Source organism: Sabethes cyaneus, chromosome 3, assembly GCF_943734655.1.
Source record: "Sabethes cyaneus chromosome 3, idSabCyanKW18_F2, whole genome shotgun sequence".
NCBI classification, from domain to species: domain Eukaryota; kingdom Metazoa; phylum Arthropoda; class Insecta; order Diptera; family Culicidae; genus Sabethes; species Sabethes cyaneus.
Window position 1 is genome coordinate 4911217 of NC_071355.1, and position 21361 is coordinate 4932577.

Consider the following 21361-nt stretch of genomic DNA (forward strand, 5'->3'; position numbering starts at 1 on the left):
GAAATTTTGAGAAACGCGTCATCTCTTGAAAAGCAACGGTTCATCTGGTATCCTATTACTACATCAGGGATAGAAATAATCCTCGATTCTCGTAGTTCATGGTACAAGTATGAGAATAAATAAATACTAAAAATACTAAACATGAGTCAAATGGCGCTACATACAATAAAATACAGTTAAACATAATTGGAAAATTTGCTCCGACCTTAATGTTGATACGTGTGTGTTTGAAAAATAAAGAGAGGAAAGAGAGAAAGACTAGAGAGAGAGAGAGAGAGAGAGAGAGAGAGAGAGAGAGAGAGAGAGAGAGCAATATTTGTGACATGTGGACAAGTAAGAGGGTAAAAGCTTAAAGTAAGGGGGTGTTTTACTGTTACTATTTTAGTAAAACCATAACACCTACAATTTTCAACCGATGGTTATTAATAACCCCATGATTTCTTTGTTTTTTATCGGCCTTTAAGACCCACATAAAATAAAATTTTTAAAATCTTTGATAAAGTTGAAATTATTCCAAAAAATGCGCTCTTTTTTGTTTTGTTGTGAACAAATTCTCAAATATCTACAGTACTATTATTCTTACAGAAAAATGAAGTTTAACTAAACGATAGCAAATTTTCTCCTCTTTAATATGGAAAAAAGATATTCGAAATTGGTGCACCGCAGCTGGAGTAATTTGTATTTATGTGCATCTACTTTCTTTCTTTAAGCAAAATTTCAACTTTACTGCATATCTCAACTATCCTACTTAAAACTTTTCTGACCTCATTTTTGGGTTCTGCGGCCAACTTTACATGAAAAATCACCTTCAGCTTACTGAGTTCATAAATGCTGTTAACTAGTGTTATTCATTCTACTCGAAACTTCTTAAAGGATTCATACGGTGAAAGGGATACGATTTATGAAAACTGACAAGCGGTTTGCTTAACATAACTTTGTTCTCAGATTATTTGAGTGATTAAAGCGTGGGTAATCTTGTACATATGGATTGTTCATTTCTGTGGAATAAATACTTGGGACAAAATCACCAAATCTTTCCCGTAATATTCTTGTAGGTTGGGGGCTGCGCATTAATTACGTAAGAGTTTTATTTACTTAGGACCGCGTCTTACTGCAGGGTGCCTTTCCATAATTTAGATTCTAGTTACCGTCACGAAAATATGAAAGATTTTGATTGGCTTTTTATGGTTTAGATACCGATAAACTTATAATAGATGTAGTAATTTTATGGTTTCTATTGTAATTCTCTTTTTCAATCAAGAATGAGTGAAAATAAACGAAAACGTCCCAGCAGGTCGAAGACAGTGTTGCCACATATACAGATTTATCTGGAAAAGTACTGATTTTTTCGATTCTTTTCGGTACAGATTCTGTACGGTACAGATTACAGATTTTTGCCGAAAAGTACAGATAGGTACAGATTTTTCTGAGTGTCAAAAACTCATACTTTTTTCTCAGTACTGTTTCTTGAAACAATTCTTAGTTTAAATGAAAGTAATACAAAACGTATTTATATCTAAGTTTAGCAGAGATATGTGCAAATATCATCAAACAAATAAATGATTTGAGACACGCGCATTTTTTTAATGCTAACGAACCAAATTTTTCTATGCAATAATTATTTTTAATGGTACAGATTTTGGTATAGATTTTTGGAAGAATAGGTACAGATGAAAAAGATTTTTGCCCCTTCCAGTACAGATGAATATGTGGCAACACTGGTCGAAGATATTTTGCGACGTTCAGCCTCAGACTAATACTAATTTGTTACCTGTGCTTGGGAAGTACGCCAGAAAAAGTGATAAAACCCTCTCGTTTTAACAAAATTTCTTACGCCTGCTAAGAACCTAGACCAATTTGATGTCTGTGTTAGGGAAGTGCGCCAGAAAAAGTGATAGGTCTCCTCATCCCAGCCAAGATTGCTTAGGATCGCGACAAACCCAATTCAATTTGATGTCCTGAAAGTGAACGGTTATAAAAAAGTGAGCGACCAACCCTATGTTTCGCCCTCTTATGCCAGACCATAAGTTGTGTGTCCAATGACAAATATTCTATGTTTTGAACAAGATTCTTAAGCTAGTTAGCCTTCAAGTTTCAAGTCAGTTGCCTATAGTTGACTCGAAGTCATTTAAAACTTTTCAAAATGCGATATCGTCGCCAGCCACTAGAAGAAGTGCGATTCAGGCCTGATGAAACTCTTCGTGTAACTACAAGCTCTGCGAAACGGATAAAACTGATATGCAGATCACGGGCCGTTAGGAAATTTAAACTTGTCTTCTTGTATTACATTTATAGAAGTATTTTAGAGCATTTACTACAGTACAATAAATTAAAAATTTGCATGACAAACATTTTTGAGTTTTGTAGACAAAAAACAGCCTAAGAAAAAAATTGAAGGTTGCGTCTGAGACATTACCGCCGTCCGCCTTGTTAACGTAGGACCACGGAAAGTCTTCAGGAAAGGAGTTTTTATTACTGTTTCTGGCGTACCTTCCAACCACAGATATCAAATTGATACGGATTTAAATGTCGTAAAGAATCTCCGACCTGCTGGGACGGGGGGTTTTGTAACATTTTTTTGTAAGAGAAAGCAATACTAAACAGATACGGTATGTATAACTGTCGTCCCTGCCTGTGAAGCAATCCCAAACAGCGCATTTTACGCACTTCTGGTTGCAGAAACCTATTTACAACTAAAATTAGTCATAATTCGGTCGCCACAACTGGTTGGCAACAACTGTGCTAGTAGGGAGGTAATCATGACGAAAAGGAATGGAGAAATTCGGCTTTGAAACTTTTCGTTCATTTTTACTATTTAGAGATTGACAATGAAAATTGTAATTAAAACCATATTATTGCTACATTTAGTTTGAATCGATCGGTATTCAAACCATCAAAATCCATTCGTAATTGGCAGAGCTGTCACCGTCAGCGTTTTTTGAATGACCCCCTGTACCTGTAAAGTTCAAAAGTTATAAAAGTTTTCTCGAAGCTGTGTTTTAAATTGAACTGGAAATTGCATTTGAAATGGGACTTAAATTTAGAGTAATATGATTGAAAGTTTTACTTGGATCTGAAATAGGACTCAAAACAGCATTTGAACTTTTTATTTGAAATTTCAATTGAATTGGACTAGGAATTGGATTGAAATAAGAGTTGAAATTGGATTTAAAAATAAGCTCGAAATGGAACTGAAAGTTGGGTTTGAAATTAAACTCGAAATTGGATATAAATTGGATTTAAATGAAAATAACTACCTTTGAAATTGGTCTTTTGAAATGATAAAGTCTGAGTTTAAATTTTACCAAAAATTTAAATTAAATTAGATTTGAAATTGGGCCTAAATCGGACACGCATTTGAGCTTGATATTGAACATTAAAGTAGACTTGAATTTGGACAAATTTGAACTTGAAGTCCAAATTACTTTAAGCCGGTCATGGTTACGAAATTAAACACGAGCTTTCACTTGAAATACAGATTGATATTTTTCGTCTTATTCTCTCCTGTTTTTCTTTAGTTTCCCTTCTTTTGTTCCGTGCTTCCTGTTTCTTTGTTCCATTTTTCTTCGTTTCCTATTATCTGTCCTGTTCTCTTTTATGTTTTTCACTCGTTTTATGTCATATTCTTTCTCGTATTCCGACATTTTTAATTTCATTTTCCCTTTTTTCGTTCCCAGTTTACCTTTTTTTCGAACTCATTTTATCTCCATTTTTCCTCTTTTTGATATCTCATTTTTCCTTTTTTTCTGTCACGTTCTGTTTTTTGCTTCTTTTTTCCCTTTCTTCTTCGGTTTTTGCTTTTTGTTTCCCGTTTTTCCTCTTTTTTCTTGTTGTTCTTTTCTTCTTTTTCTGTCCCATTTGCTCCATATATGTTCCATCCCTCTCCTTTTATATCCCGTTTGACCTTATGTTCCCCGTTTTTCTCTGAAGGTTTTGGAGCGTCTTAGTAGAATACGAAACCTAAAATTAAAAAAGAAGAAAACTTATCCAATTTAATTCTACTATGTATATTTTATTCACGACAGATACGTATTTCGCCTACGACTTGCACGCTTCCTCAGTGTCTGTTTTCGTTTCAGTGTCGGAATTAAATTGGATAAGTTTTCTTCTTTTTTAATTTTAGGCCCGTTTTTCTCGTTTCCTTTAACGGTTTTCTTTTTTCTCTCTCACTATTCTTACCGTTTTCCGTTTTCGTTTGTTTCGGTTTCGGTCCTCTTATTATGTGCTGCATTTCATTTCCCTCACGACTGTTGCTCCGTTTATCCTTCGATTTTTTCCCTCCATTTTCTTCTTCAACTATTCTCGTTTCTGCATTTTCTAATTTTCTATTTCTCCTTTACTTCGTTTTTTCTCCTTTTCTGTCCAGTTTGTCCTCATTTCTCGTATTCTCGCTTGTTATCGCTTTTCTTTCTTTTCTTTACCGTTAACCTTTTTATCTAGTTCGTTCTTCTTTTCTTCTCTTTCGCTATTCTACTTTTTCCTTTGGCTTCCCTTTGTTCCCTCTTTTCTCTTTTTCTTCTCACTTCCTGTGCCGTTTCCTTTTCCTTTGTTTTATCCCTGCGTCCTGATTTTCCTCTGTTCCGTTTTCCGTTTTCTGTCTTTTTACTTCTGTTTTCCCTTGTTTCGTCTTCTGTTTTCGTGTCCTTTTCTATCCCGTTTTTTGTCATTTTCTGTCCCGTTTCGAATGTTTTTCTTTTTTTCGGTTCCGGTTTTCGCCACTTTTACTCTTTTTCTATTTCCGTTTTTCGTCTGTTCCGTTCTTCCTCCGCTTTACTGCTTTTCCTCCTTTTCTATGGGTTTGTTTTTCTTTGCCGTTTTCTCCGTTTCCATTTTCTCAATCTCCATGTTTTTCCTTTTCCTCTTCTCCTTTTCCGTCCCACTTTTTATCCTTTTTTGTCCAATTTGTACTTGTTTGTTTTGTCGTTTGTCTCCCAATCCATTTTGTCTTCGTTTTCGTTCTTGTATTTTCGTCTACGTTTTCGATCTCGTTTTTTCGTCTACGTTTTCTTCCATTCTGCCCGTTTATCTTTTTTTGCCCCATTTTTTGTCCCACCTGTTTTTTGTTGTCTTGTTTGTTACCGCTGTAGGTTTTCTATTTTCCCCAGCTATATTTCCCTTTTTCCCTCTGTTTCTCTCTCTTTTTTTTCCTTTTTTCCGCTATTTCCTCTTTCTCTTTCTTCTTAATTTCCTGTCTCGTTTTTTCGTGATTTTCCTCTGTTCCGTTTTTTGTCTTTTTTTTCCTCGTTTCCTCGTTTTCAGACTCGTTTTTTCTGTTTCCTTCTTGTTTTTTATCATTTTCTGGCTCTCTTTTCTTCTTTTTTTCGCTATTTACTCCTTTTCTGTCTTATATCTCGTTTTCGTCCGTTCCGTTTCCCTACTCACTATGTCCTTCTTTTTAACCTTTTCTATCACGTTCTCCTCTTATCCTTTTATCTCCTCTTTTTTTTCTTTCCCGTTGCGATTTTCTCTCTTTTTCTGTTCTCATTCTCCATTTTTCTACTTCTCCTTTTCTATCCCATTTTATCTCCTTTCTAGTCTTGTTTTTTCTCATTTTCTGTGCAGTTTATCATCATTTTCCTTATCGTTGCTCGTTTTCCTTCATTTTCTTACGTCGTTCTCCTTTTATGTTTATGAATTTCCTCCCTTTCTGTTCCGGTTTTTTTGGTTTCATTTTTTTTTTCTTTCGCCTTTGTCCAGTGTTGGTCACACTTTGCTTCGTTTGTTTTTCCGTTTTTTCTGCTTCTGTCTCGCTTTTCGTTTTTTTGCTTCTTTTTTTTTGGAGAGCAGCAGAAGACGGTCTAGAGTCTAGACCTAATCCGCGAATGTGCTAAGAACGTTTACTAACAGTTTCCGTCAAGAAACTGTTTGCTCTATGTTAAAAATGTTATTGAGAAATAAATTTTCTATACTAGAAAAAAATATTTCAAAAAATTTCATTAAGAGTGACAGGACATGATGTTCCGACTTTTCTTCCCACCATCATTTTGCTTTAAACTGGACTTGAGACAGAAATGAATTGGTTTTAAATTGGACTTTGAGTTGAAGTTAGACTTGGCAATGGACCTAAAGTCAGGTTAAGGTAAAGACTTGAAATCGGTGCTGAAATTGGGGAATAAATTGAATTTGAATTGAATAAATTTAAAACAGCGGACTTTTGGGTTGCAGATAAAATTTTACAGAGAAGGTGGGGCACGTGCCCCAGTTTGCTCCAGCCTGGGCACGCCAGTGGTTTTTACTTACGCGAAGTTACTCCATTAATTTTAGGATGAGTATTAGGATATTCTAGACTGTAACTGTTTAACAGAGTTGTAACCTTTCATAAAAAAATCGATAATTGTCCTAAAACAATCGTTTTGGGCTAATTAAACAGACCGAAATGAAAGGATAATAAAAGCCCCGTTGAAAAAAGTTCCCAACAAAGAACCTGGTTTCCGGTGCGATGCGGCGCCTAGAATCTCGTTGCAACAATGAACGGAACGAACGAACAGGTGATGCATAAAATGGCAAATCAAAGTTTTCCCGTTTCCGGAAGGCACACCAGTTTTCCAGTTTCATATGCGCCGCAAGGGGGAACTGGGAAAGAATAAAGGAACAAAAAAAACAAGATGTTACAGTCGGGAGTTGAAATTGGGTCGATTAAAACCGAGAATGTGGTGCAGAAATTATGAACCAAAAAAAAAAAAAAGAACTAGTGTAGGAAAGTGATAAGTTTTAATTAAAAGGCACTCGTGGCATTGATTTTGTTCTTCATAAAAGAGCAAATTTTTCAGAAAAAAGTATCATTTTTGTACTTTGAAACTGTGAAGTAAACTTCAGCCTAATCCAAGTGATGTTCGGCAGCGGAAAGCAACCGCCTATTAAACGTGTTTCGCTAAATCATAACCACTATTTCAAGAGTTGTTAGTAGTACAATCTATCAGCATCAATTAATTTTTCAACTATCTGGAGCTGAGTGGAATTATTAAAATCGATTATTTCCTTTTGACCGTGGCTTCACCTACCGCGATCCGTGCGTTCCTGTATCATTTCCAAAAGTGATACTTCCACTGCCGATTGTTCCCGAAACTTTCCCGGTTCATATTGCGCGTTAAAAGCCACAACCCGTGTCGGATGCCAGTGATGCTAGATCTACTGATTTGTTTGTATTTACGGCAAAACGCGATAAGATAACAAAAATATCATAAGACGGCAAAACGCGTCGAAAAGACAGAAGTAAGATGACAAAAAAAAACAACAAAGAGGCGGCGAAAAAACGCCGGATAGATGACAAGTAGGTGAAAAGACGATGAAAAAAAAATACGAAAGACTATAGAATAACGACAAAAAGACTCTTAAAAAAATGAGAAAAAAGTGAATAAAAAACAACGAAAAGACCATAAATAGATGCAAAAAGGCGATGAAGAGACGATAAAAATGACGACAAAAAGACGCCTTCAAGAGCAACTAAAGACGGATTTCACGCCAACTCGTCTACGGGGTTGGCAGCACCCTCTCAGATTTCAATGAAACTTTTTGTGTGTAACGAGTTCATGTAAATAAACAACTTTGTATACTTAGTTTTTCGAAAATTGGTCTAGACTAACTTTTGGAAAGGTCTTAATTACAATCAAGAATAGGTTTTATTCTCACAAATGTGAAATTTTCAAATTACAAACTTTCGAAAGTACTATCACTGTCTTCGGTGATAAAACTACGGACGGTCGCCCCAGCAAAGTCTGGCAACGCTGACTCCGGAACGCGATAACCGTGGCAACTAATCCCTTTTTGATTGGCGTGTTGGGTCGGAAAACTCTCGTTAGCTGTAAATAAAAGCAGACGACGCTACAAAAGCGTTCATGTGATGGGGCACTACCGGCCCGGGCGGGTGTTGTAAAAAGGGCACACAAAATATGGGTGAAATCCGACGTTCGCAATCGGCGGGAAAGAAAAAAAAACTGCTAGAAAAAGTTAGAAATCGTTGAGAATGTGTGTAGTGATTAGCGGAATAGCTGCATATCTGTGGAACTGCACGCAGTAGAAATAATTAGGGCTAATGTTTGATAATCTGCTATCGTAAAACACAACATCTGATCGTTTAGAGAACAAATTTTTTTCCAACGCTAAGCCCAATGTGCAAGTTAGAGACCATTTTGATTAGCCGCAACAATTATTGCTAGTTCGCTAGTTTCGGATAGAAGCATCAATCGGAACTCGCAACCTCGCTGTAGATACAGACCCGTGCTGACCACGAGCACTAGTGGAAACTCTGCTTGAACCTAATAATTATTTTTATATTCTCTTTCCACACCGTGTAACTAACCACACCAATGTCGAATGTCACCCGTGTAATACCAAATGCAAAAACATCACGTGACCAACATCGATCAGATTCGGCAGTCTCGAGGCGGCCGACGACGATGAATACGGTCCCGTTTCGTCCCGACGACCATTATCGGGTGCTTCGTCAGCTGTTGGTCCACCGATCGAGAGCAATACTTCCTTTAACCGGACCATCAGTACCGTGTCTTTTTCCTCCGCTATCAGTACTCATCAGCACTCGAGCGGAAAGACGGACAGCAAAGCTGCCTCCTCCAAGCGCTCGTCCTCATCATCATCATCGTCGTCGTCGTCGTCCTTGAGCTCAACTGCTACTACCAATGCTGCTGCTGCCGCCGCCGCCGCTGCTGCTGCTGCCGCCACCGCCGCTAGTACTTCCGCTGCACCCAAACAGGGCGGCAGAAAGGCGATCGATAATGACATTAGCACATTTTTTAACGCATTCTGTGTGTAAGTAACGCCTGCCTCCTGTCGAAAGCAAACCGTATGCGAACGTTTGTTTCCTTATTAAATAATACTTAGTGTCCTCCTTTTACTATCTTCTTATAAATATTTGCTTTCTTTGTTCACTCCACTCTTAGAAAGTAAACCACTTCCCCTCAAATGCTTCCGATTTGTTGAAAACAAAAAAAAACAAAATCATTGATCGAATGCAACAAACCAATTCGCTACTCGCCAATCGGGAAAGATTCGGATCAATTGGTCAAATCACGTTGTCACGTTGTACAAAATAAAAAAAATCACACTTCAATCAGGCCTCCAAACAAAAAAAACCGACAAAAGTCCGGAAATCACGTACACTTTTTAATTGCGCACCTGCTCGTGAGCCATATAAAAAGTGTTGGTTCCCTCCACTATCGTTTCGTCCCTCGTTTTTTCTTTCCCCCCCGACCTGCCCGCAGACCTGCCAGATTGCCGTTTTTCAAATTCACACAGTCTCTCTCTAATAGCGTCTCTATTTGTTCTGTGTTGTGTAGATATGGCATTTTCGTCTAATCTCTTTGTTAATAATAATAATTTAAAAACAAAAAAACTACATGTTTCCACCCACACTTTTACTACTACTGTGACATGTTCGCAAACAAAAGCAAACTCTGTTGTCTCCTCCTTTGTGTGTATATATAAATGGAATTTTATTATCATCATCGGCCTATACTATTTAGCCACTACTGAAATGATTCATCATGTAATTCGTGCACAGTGTAAAGGTGTTGCACGAACCTCTAATAATTGGATTTATTTGTGCGATTAATGATGACATTGCGGATGATTCAACATTCATTGTTCTATAATCGGATCTCAGTTTTTTATATGTTGCTGTTCACTGTATTTATGTGTACTAAACTAAAGCTATGGATAAGTGTGATGAATACCAGTTGTATTAAAAAAACAGGAAATGTGTTTTTTTATAAAAGAAGACCGTAATCAAATGTAAATTATATGGGCTGGCCCATTGATAACCCGACAAACTTTTTTCCATTTAGCAGTGCAACTAAGTTAAATTTAGTTTTTTTCTTTTGAAAGTTTTTTTTTTTTGAAATTAGACTTGAAATTGGACTAAAAAATACTCGGACTTGAAATAGGATTTGAACTGGGAAAGGAAATGGACTTGTAATGGGACCTAAAATTGAATTAAATTTAGAATTAAAACACAAAAATCAGAATTTTAGTTGAAAGTCGAAAATAAAATGTCAAAGATCACAAGCAAAGATGAAAATCAAAAAAATAATTCCAGAGTTAAATGTCCGAAGTTGAAAGAAAATAGTTAAAATTCAGAATCCAGAATTAAAAAAAAAACACAGCCAAAATTAAAGGCTAAACAACAAAAATTAAACGCAAAATTCAAAGGAAAAAAAATTAAAGTTAAAGTCAGTCTTTGAAAGCCAAAAGTTAAATATCAAAAGTAAAATGTCAAAAATAAAGAAAAGAACCAAGATTAGAGTCAATAGTCAGAAAACAAAAATCAAAAGTTAAAAGCCGATAGTCGGAAGTAAGTAGCCAAAAGTCGAGTTAAAAGTTAAAAGTTAAAAGTTAAAAGTTAAAAGTTAAAAGTTAAAAGTTAAAAGTTAAAAGTTAAAAGTTAAAAGTTAAAAGTTAAAAGTTAAAAGTTAAAAGTTAAAAGTTAAAAGTTAAAAGTTAAAAGTTAAAAGTTAAAAGTTGAAAGTTAAAAGTTAAAAGTTAAAAGTTAAAAGTTAAAAGTTAAAAGTTAAAAGTTAAAAGTTAAAAGTTAAAAGTTAAAAGTTAAAAGTTAAAAGTTAAAAGTTAAAAGTTAAAAGTTAAAAGTTAAAAGTTAAAAGTTAAAAGTTAAAAGTTAAAAGTTAAAAGTTAAAAGTTAAAAGTTAAAAGTTAAAAGTTAAAAGTTAAAGGTTAAAAGTTAAAAGTTAAAAGTTAAAAGTTAAATGTTGAAAGACGGATTGCACGCCAACTCGACCAAAGGTTGGCACGACCCTCTCAGAATTCAATGAAACTTTGAACTTTGTGTGTGTAAAGAGTTCATATAAATAAGTAATTTTGCATACTTAGTTTTTCCAAAATTGGTCTAGACTAACTTTTGGAAAGGGCGCAATTTTTTTTTCTCAACTCGAAAACTAAAGGGCCTACAAAAAAAAATACCTATGGGCAGGGATGCCACATATAATTCTGTGTTTTTGTTGGAAAAACCTGACAATCTGTACGGCGAGGAAAAAAATCTGTCCAATGCAAAACAATGAGAGTGAAAGAGATAGAGAGTCATTTTGCTGACTATTTCCGTCTCTTTCACTCTCATGTAAAAGCTCGAAAATCTGTTTATTCTGTGTAATTTGGCGAAAATCTATATTCTATGCATACAGATTCTGTACAGACGATTTCTGTTAAACACAGAATAATCTGTGCATGTGGCAACCCTGACTTTAAGAAAATATTTTGAATTTTCATAAAAAAATACTGAAAAAATTAATAATTAATTTCTACATTGAAAAAAAAAGCATTTCAAAAATTAAAAATCGATTTGCCAGAAAACGCCATCTCAGAAATTGATGAAATTTTTTTTGAAGATAGATAATTATATGGCCTACAAATCTTCCATACAGCGAAAAATGGTCAAATTGAAGAGAAAAAAGTTTTCCTAACAAAAGCTTTTTCATATACACACTGAAAAAAAGATATAAACAGCTATAAGGTTTTGTTAGAAAAACTTTTTTCTCTTAAATATGACCATTTTGCAATGTATGGAAGAATTGTAGGCCATATAATTATCTATCTTTAGAAATAAATTCATGAATTTCTGAGTTGGCATTTTTTGGGAAATCGATTTTTAACTTTTGAAATGCTTCTTTTTTTCAGTGTAGAAAATAATTTTTATTTTTTTTTCTAAAAGTCACTCATACTTCAATTTTTTTGTAGGTCCTATAGTTTTCGAGCTATATTTTTTATTAAAAATAAGAGAAAAAAATTTGCGCTCTCTCTAAAGGTTAGTCTAGACCAATTTTGGAAAAACTAAGTATGCAAAGTTGCTTATTTACATGAACTCTTTACACACACAGAGTTTCATTGAATTTTGAGAGGGTGCTGCCAACTCCATAGACGAGTTGACATGAAATCCGTCGAAAGTTAAAAGTCAAAAACCAAAAGTCCAAAACTAAAACTAAAAGTCAAAAACATGTTAAAATTTCACCTAAACGCCAAAAATTAGAAGGTGAAAGTCAAAAGTCGAATATTCAAGCTCGAAAGTCAAATTACAAAAGTCATAAATTAAAAGTTGAAAATCAAAAGTCAAAAGACAAACTTCAAAGGTGAAGTCAAAATTCAAAAGTGAAAACCGAAAAGTCAAAAGACAAATGTCAAGGGTTAGACAATAGACAATTTTATACTCAAAAGGTGAAATTCAAAAGTCGAAGACTGAAGCTCGAAAGTCAAATTACAAAAGTTGAAAAATTGAAAGTAAAGAGTAAGAAACCAAAAGTCAAAAATCAAAAGTTAAGCGTCAAGAAAGATTTGAAAACCTAAAGTCAAAAACTAAAAATCCAAAACCAAAGGTCAAAAATCAAATGGTGAAAGTCAAAAGTCGAAGACTAAATATTATAAGCCAAAATTCAAAGGCCAAAAGTTTAAAGTTGAAAATCAAAAATCAAACTTCAAAAGTGAAGTCAAAATGCAAAAGTTAAAACCCGAATGGCAAAAGTTAAAAGTCAAAACACGAATGTCAAGAATAAAAAGTTAAAAGTCAATAATCAGAAACCAAAAGTCGAAAATCAAAAGTTAATTTTTAAAAACTAAAAGTTTAAATACTAAAACCTAAGTGAAAAACCTTGAAACCAAAACCAAGAGACTCAAACACCAAAAGTCAAAAGATGGAAGTTAAAAGTCGAAGACTAAAGCTCGAAAGTCAAAACTCAAAAACCATAAATTGAAAGTTTAAAATTAAAGTCGAAGTTTAAAAGTGAAAACCGAAAAAGCAAAAGTTAAAATTAAAAGTCTAAAACCGTAAGTCAAAAACCAAAAAACCAAAACCAAAATTCAAAAAACAATTCAATATTCTCAAACATCAAAAATAAAAATGTGAAAGTCAAAAGCCGAAGAATAAATATTAAAAGTCAAAATTTAGAAGCCAAAAGTTAAAAGTTGAAAATCAAAAATCAACAGACAAACTTCAAAAGTGAAGTCAAAATTCAAAAGTTGAAACCCGAATGGGAATAGTTAGAAATCACCAAAACCAAAAGTCGAAAATCGACAGTTAAAAGTGAGAGCGAGAGTGTATCACAATATATTCTCACCGACAGTTATCCTGCTCATGCCAGTGAGGAAACATTTGTTTGTCCCTGTATTTTGTTGTCGTGATACCTTCTGGTTGCTATGTATAGGCAGAGAATAATCAGTTTATCGCTCTTTATTTTTGTCGTTTATTTCTGGGTATGAACGCAAGGGGATGGAGACTATAGAGGGGGAAGGCCGAAGAGGGATATGTGAAAAAAGGTTTTATTGCTTTAGCTCCCTTTCCGATAAAGAGAAAACGTTAAGAGGACGAGAAAACTTGCAAAACAATACACATAAAAACTTTGTTGTCCTGATGAAAAGATGACGAGAAACAGAAGAAAAAATACAAAATGGCAACGAAAAAACGTCAAAACCGTAACAAAAACGATGAAAAAAATGTCGCCGAAAAAAGCGAGTAAAAAGGCACAAAAACTCGAACAGACAATGAAAATACGATTAATAGAGGACATAAAGACCACAAAAACAAACAAGACAGATGGGTTACCGAAGGATTAAGAGGTACTCCGTCTCCTGCTGTCCACAAAAACAAGCAAAAAAGAGTGAAACATGTGAAACAATGACACAAGGAGAAACACGGAACTGAGCCCAGAACTGAACAAATAGAATAGAAAAATAAGACAAACGTGCGTGCTCGTGAGAGACCGAGAGAGGGAGAGAAGAAGAAGAAGAAAAACTGGCATGTAAGAAAGAAAACCGAAAGAAAAAACATGACAAAATCGGAGAGAAAGCGGGACATAAAGGGAAAAAAAGGAGAACGGAAGAGACAAAAAGAAAAATGAGAAAAACAAGAGAAAGAAGGAAAAAACAGGACAAAAAAGAAGCAAAGGAGAATAGAAAAAGAGGAAAAACGAGACAGAATAAGATAACAAGGAAAGAGAAAACAGAAACGAAAATCAAACGTGATTGACCGGTAAATAAAACAGAACATAACAGACGAAAGTGAAAAACGGGACAGAAAAAGAAAAGAGACGGAAGAGAGAAACAGGAGGGGGCATAAAAGGGAGAACGATAAAGAAAGCGAAACAAGAAGAAGGAACATGGGACAGACAAAGAGAAAAACCGGAAGGGAAAGTAAACGAAGGCACAAAAGGAGAACAGAAAATTGGACGGAACATAGAAAAAGAGTAAAAACGACACAATAAAAGGAAGTACGGAACAAGAAACAAGAGAAACCAAAGGAGAAAAGAAGAATAGCGGGAAAGATAAAAGAAAATCGATGGAGGAAATGACGAAATCACGAAAAATTGGTCAAACGGGATGTAGAAAGTCCATCTGTCACAAAAAACGGGAGAGAAAAAGGAAAAACGGAAAATAGACTACAGAAAAAAGTAAAACGGGAGCAAAACAATGGGAGGTAAAAATGGAAAATCGGAATGCAAAGGGAAAAAAGCGAGCCAAAAGCAGAATAAATGTGACAGAAAAAAAGGAAAGAGGAAACATGGAACGTACGAAGTTGAGAAAAGAGAAGAAAATGATCTTTCTTTCTTTGTTTATTTTATTTAACACATTCATCTGACAGTGCCTTAGTGAAGGTTACTATCAAATAGTTGAACTTCCACCAAAGGCATTCACAAAGGCATCTAACAATCCTTATAGCCGGGCGACAATCGTCGATAGAACACACGGTGAGAAACACTTTAAGATCGTCAGCACAGATAAGTGCGTATTCGACTTCTAGTAGCATAGCTACAGCGTTGACAAAATGATATGAAAAGCAAGGGGCCCATATTGCTTCCTTGAGGAACACCAGACTTGTTTGTAAGCAGAGATGAAGCAGTTGATTCTAAGTTGACGTGCACGACTCTATCGCGTAAATATGATTCAAGTTAAGCAAATAGTTGTTCTGATGCTAAAGGAAGTAAAATCGAGTAGGTTGGAGGAAACCGATCTAGGCTAGGCATGAAACCGTGCTTTTAGGTTGATATATAGCGTTTGGTACGGTTAAAAATGGTAGAAAATTTGGCTTGTGCAAAGGATTTGCTGAAAATACAACAAATTGGTACAGATAGCTCAAATGTGCAGCAGCAAAGAATAGCGGCTGGAATTCCATCAGGTCCGGGGAAAAAAGGATCGCATCAATCTACGAGCTGCTTCAACAATTATTATTGCGACAATTTCGAACGCGGCAATTTAGACGATGGCAGGAATAAAATTGCATTTGCGTTTTGAGTTTATAAAACTCTAGAAGCCCTTCGGGATTCTTCGCAGGTTAGTTTGCACCCGGAGAACAACAACGGCTTCTTATACAGGGAGGCGTTAAGCTGGCGATATTCGTCACTGGTACGTTTACATTCACGTTTTAATGCTGCGGATTTACGGCGCCGGTACGTGCTTGACAAAAGACGAATTAGATTCGTCTTTTGTCAAGCACGTCACCGGTTAATAGCAGAATAAAAAATTAACCCAAGCACCCTTCCGAGATGATTACGTTTCTAGTTGGCTTGTTGGAGGTTGAGGAAATCCATTCCGTCAACTAAAAGCGCACTCGCAGTGGGAAGCTGCGTTGTATCATGCCATCATTGTTTTCCCAAACAATTGGGTTATAATTACCACAAATGTGTATAGCACCAGTAGAGGGGGTTTTTCGCACAACTCACGAATAGAAGAAACGTGCGATTCGATAACAACAGGATCCTGGCTTTTGTCGGGAGGAATGTACAAAAGGCCAAATAAAATTTTTAGCCTGAGAATATTCGCGGCAATACAAACTTGCTCTAACCTACTCGATTGTACTGACGTGAGGGCAACGCAAGGATGCTGCCGGGCGTCAGCGATCACCTTCAAAGCTACGCTTATCACTATTACGGGAAGGACGGACGCAGCGAAAAACGTTGAACCTTTTGCCGAACAGAATCAATGGAATCGTTGTGTCCGGTTTGCGTCAACATTATGACATCAAAACAGCAGTCACGAGAAACCAAGAAGATATCGTCCACCTTGGTGCTCAAGAAAGATCACTCAGGTCGATAATTTTTGTGTCACAGTTTGGCGGAATGCGTATCAGCTGTTAATTTGTCTATTTCGATTTTTTCGCTCGGTGTATCGATAGCTATCGGGCAGCAAATCAACCTGCGACGGCAAATTAGTATCCATTCTACTTATCCCTGACAAAAGCTGGAAACGAGAAAGAAAAAAAAGAGAAGAGACGGAAAAACAGGACTGAAAAGAAGAAAAACAGTGCAATGAAATAGGAAACACGAGAATATAAAAGAAATACGACAGAAAAAAAGGAAGAAACAACAGAAACAGAAAGATGAGAACGAAAACCAAAACGGTAAATGGAAAGGTGAAAAAGGGACCAAAAAGTGAAAAAACGAGACTTGAACAGAAAAAAATACCAGAAAAAGGGTAAAATATGTGAGAGAATAAGACGAAAAATTTCCAGTCTAGTTTTAAGTCCAAATCCGGTTAGAAGTAAAACTTCAAGTCCAAATTCAAGTGTAAAATAAGGTCAAATCCAATTTCAATTCGAATTTTAAGTTCAAATCTAATGTCAAGTCCCAGTCTAATTAAATTCTAATATCCAGTTCAATTTTAAAAAAGAATTCTGTTTCTGGAAGCTTCAGTCACAAATTAGTCCAAATTCAAGTCTAACTTTGTGGTTTAGTCCGAGGTCTGATTTCTGATGCAATTTTTATCCTTCCGGGTCGGCAATAACGGGTCGGGTACCCTATGCCTGGGCACGCTTGTGCCGTTCTGACCGTAGGAAGCGAAGAAGTATTGATTGTTCGTTTGATTTTCCGATTTTACGTTGTCAATAGAAATACTTGAAAACGTTAACGTTATCTAAGAGGAATTATGAAGTTGTTTATCGAAAATCTGTTGTGACTTTTTGCGTTTTTGTGTGTTTGCGTTTATTTTTTACGGCTTTTCCTGGTTGCTGTTCGATATTGGAACAAACATTGAAATCCGGGTTCCGGTCCTGGTCCGGAAGTCCGAAATTTTCCGGATGCAAAATTAAACAATTAATAAAAAGGAGCAATCCTTTTCAATCCCGAGCAACAATGTGAGTTTTAATGTACTCTTATGGTGGTCTTCAAGACCAATTTTGGTCTTAAATGCAATCATAAGAGTGCAATTAAACCCAAATTGTTACTTGGGAATGTTTTTAATGTGTGGAACCTGTAATCTGTAACCTATAAAGCGGAAGCTTAATCTCTCTCCCTTACGGCTTTCCGGCTTCTGGAAATCGATCATTGAAAAAAATTGAAAAATGCGGCACCATTTTGACTGGTGCTTGGCAGTTTACTCATAATGGAATATTTCAAAACGATGTGAAAGTATATTAAATTAATTTCTGCTTGATCTATCCCTTTTTTGGATATTCAAACACATCCGAAAATGGCGCGCAGTCAGGCATGAAAGTTAGTTTTTCACTTAAAAAATTGTCTTTAGCCGTTTCTAAAAAAATCAAAAATTGCAATATGGAAAAAAGAAGTAACTTGTTTCAGGGGTTTGTGAAATGATAACCGAAGTTATAAACATGGTTTCGATAATAACAAAATTAAAGTTTTTATGCGCTTACAAATAACTGTAACTTTAGAAGTAACCAACAATTTTTTTCATTCAATTCTACTATGATTAGCAATTTATATAATCATTTTTCAAAATTATCCTAAAAATGGTCCAATAGATCTGAGAATTTCTTAAAATTTTGCATTCGACCATAGTTTAAGAACAATATTTAAATTCGCGGTCTCACGTTTTCTTAGAAAACTTGAAAGCAAATTTTCCAATTTTCTCGGAAAACACTCTCAAACTTCAATAAATCTTGAACAATTTTTCATGAAAACACCACAAAGTTTTCTCCGCAATCCAAGAAAAATATTAGTTAAAAAGTTTTTCTCAAAAACACAACTCTCAACAAAAGTCGGAAGAACCATGTTTTAGTTTTCTGCAATTTTTAAATGTTTTTCTTATTTGCTAATTCATTGTCTTTTACTGAACACCTATTTATGAAGATTGCGTGAGTTTTTGTCGACACGTTGAATTTCAGTACCACGTAAATTGTAGTTAAAAATGACGGGTTGCCTAATTCGGACAAAAGAAATCATGGAACACTTCTCACGACTGTTTTCAGATTACACCAATTCGTGAAGGTCCTTGTTGAAAACAAATTGCGTCGTCATCCTTGGAGCGTATCTTCAAGTACATTTTCAAATCGTCGGCGAAGGATAAACGAGGACTTTTAAGTACATAGTTGACATCATTGAAGTAATAGGAAAATTTGCGGTCCCAAAATGGCTACCTTGGGGGATTCCAGATTAGGCCGGAAACGCATTTGATTGAAAACTGTCGCAATCAGTTTATGACCTACGAGATAGGAACTGAGCCAACGCAACCTTCTACCGCTGATACCGAGTCTTTCCAATTTAGCAATCGCAATAGCATGATTGACTTTATCAAACGCCGCAGACAAATTAGTATAGATGACGTCTATACGTCCAACCTGGCGAATTTGGTTGTCCGGGATGACTTCGTCGCAAAAAGTTCTGGCGAATTAAGGAAAGAAGGCCCGATTCCTTACGCCGATCGCTAACATACTTCCAGAACGTTTTTGGTTTCACCTTCAGATTGCGCTGGATTCTCTGCAGGTGTCGTCTAAAGCACTGGTCCAACTGTTTTTTTTTGTATATCAATGTTTAACTTTATGTATTCTTTACGCAGTGATGCGAAGCTTGCGGGTCAACCAAGACTTACTGTTTGACGAATGTACTATCTTGCGTACGTAACGATCGACCGCGTGCACAATTAGATTAGGAAAGTCGAGAACATCAAACCACAGTTGATAGTGGTGAAGAATTCGGCAATGCTTCGGTTTCGGTGATCAGCATTTCGAAAGTCCTACGAAACAGGAGGGATGGTTTTTGTTAGATTTGAGTGGTTATTGTTGAGGGCAAGGGCTCGCGATGGAGGGTCGCGATGAAGCGTGCGACACCACTGGAGCAACATCCTGTGCGCTGGTGAAGCACAGATCCAGACAGCGAATGTTCTCGTTGGTCACGTGGTTGATCTGTCGCAAAATGGCAGAACTGTAGCAGTCTAGAAGCCGTAATGCTGCACTGTGCACAGTGGAGTGATCAGAATCCAGATGGAGTAAACCATTACTGGATGGTTGCCATAAAAGTCCTGGTAGGTTGAAATCACCGATAATAATGAGCTCGTCGGTTGCTGTTACCAAATCGATAACTGACATCACCGAGCGGGAGTGAACGTTGATCAGAGTTTCGTCTCGTACACGATCGGGCGGAATGTAAATTCCACTCAGGAACAACCTGCAGTTAGTAAACTCGATACACACCCGCACCTGCTCAATACTGCCCCATTGAGCATTTTCGATCAGTTTTGCTTTCATTCTCATAGTAACCGTGACAAGTACGGCACCACCTATTAACTTCCGACTATTTCCGGGCCCACGGTCGCGCCGAAAAACTTCATATTCGGGACCAAACACCTGACACGAGAGAGAATTCGCGAGTCGAGCCAGGTATCGGTTAGTGGAATGATATCGTAGCAGCCATCGGATGCAGCCAGGGGGTACTCGTTCATTTCATTTTTCCTGGATTGCTGCAAAAACTTTTGGCATTTTCATAAAAAATTGTAATACAATACTTTGTTTAGAAGTTATAAACTTCATAAAATTCTGAGACTCTTTGTACCAAACCTATCCAGTTTTCCACGAGTGATAATGGCGGCTATTGAGCACATGTGAGCTCAATCTCTTGACGTTCATTGCAAGAGCGTCAGGTTCACCCTGAAGGAGTTACTATGGATACATCCATGATTGTTTACTGTGCACGTGTAAAAGCCGAGACGCTGTTTGAGAGCAAATTTGGCCACGGATCGACCAATATGAAGTTTACGTTTGCCTCTGAGTGTACTCGAGTATTCAATTTGCACGATTGTAAAAGGTATTTTGAGCCGATGCTTTCTGGAAATTATGGCAAGAAACCACAACATTTTGCATCCGTTCAGGTATGTTCCTCTTCAGCTGATCTGCCAAACTAAACTATGTTTATATGTTTACACTCGCACAGCAAACAATCATGGAAGTTTCCATAGCAACGAGCCGCCATCATTGTTACGGACTTTCAAAGGAATACTCGGTCCGGTCCGGTTCCGAAACGCTTCGTTCCGGTTCCGGTCCGGCAAAAAATCGAACTCTAAAATTTCGTTCCGATCGGACTTCGGACCGGGTATCGGACCGGACTTTCCGGACACTACCCGGTCCGATGTCGATCACTATTCCTAGTGCCGATTGCGTGTTCTGATAGAGCCTAGATTCTTTTTGTTTCTTTGAACATTATTTTCAAAAGGGTCAAAAATATGGTGAATGCATTCGACCTGATACTTTCTACCTCAAACCAGAAAAAAGCACACAAAATAAGAGCAAAATTTTGACAGATCGGAAGCTTAAAACTAGGTAATCAGTAAGTTTGATCAAAATTCAGCATGCCATTATGGATACTGCTCAAACCGATCTGATTTCATCAGAATTATGCCTCCGATTGGATTGTACCTAGACTAAGATGTGACTATACTCTAGTTTTGCGGTGGTAAATAGGGTTTTTCGAATTCACGAAAGACGAAAGCAGAGAGTTCCGAATAGTTCTTCCATGCCATGCTCAAGTTTTATATATTAAAATTTGCAATTATTATTGGATAATGTATGATCTTATTCCAACCCTATCTACATGAATACAGGTTGAGTAGTACATCTTTATGATTGTTGGCATTGAACTATGAAAACGTAATAATTGTTTTAGTGTGACAATCTCCGTTGTACTATAAGTGTCCTGTAGTCTTCCAATTATATTACTCACAATAACCTACTTTAAATAAACTAAGCACACAAAACTATGGACAATCTTAAATTTAAGGACAGACATCAACTCTTCACAACAGTTCTCGAAATCCGTTATATGCATAGCTCTTATTTACTTTTGTAAATACTTTTGTAATGGTTAGAGTCACAATGCAAACTAGCCAAAGCGATGCTATGTCTATGTAAATGCTTTTTCTTTCGTTAATTGTTCTAATGTTTGTATCCAAAACATATCCATACTTCACTAGAGTCATCTGCTGCACTTTCTGCACCCAGTAAATAAGTCGTTTCTCGCATCTTAATCCCGCCTACATTCGCTTCTAATAATAAAATTAATTAATCCATACAAATACTTATCTCATTACAATTGTAATTAAGCAATTCATACGCATTAAAACTAGTCAGCAAAAAAAAAACTTACTAACCCACGAATATTTTTCTCTTCTTCACCGGTCCCGTTCTCCG

At 36.3% G+C, this 21361-nt stretch overlaps 1 protein-coding gene across 1 annotated transcript in view; it reads left to right on the plus strand.

The window, feature by feature from the left end:
• LOC128743189 (uncharacterized) overlaps window positions 1–21361 on the plus strand; it is a 113045-nt gene that overhangs the window by 91396 nt on the left and 288 nt on the right. The window lies entirely within an intron of this gene.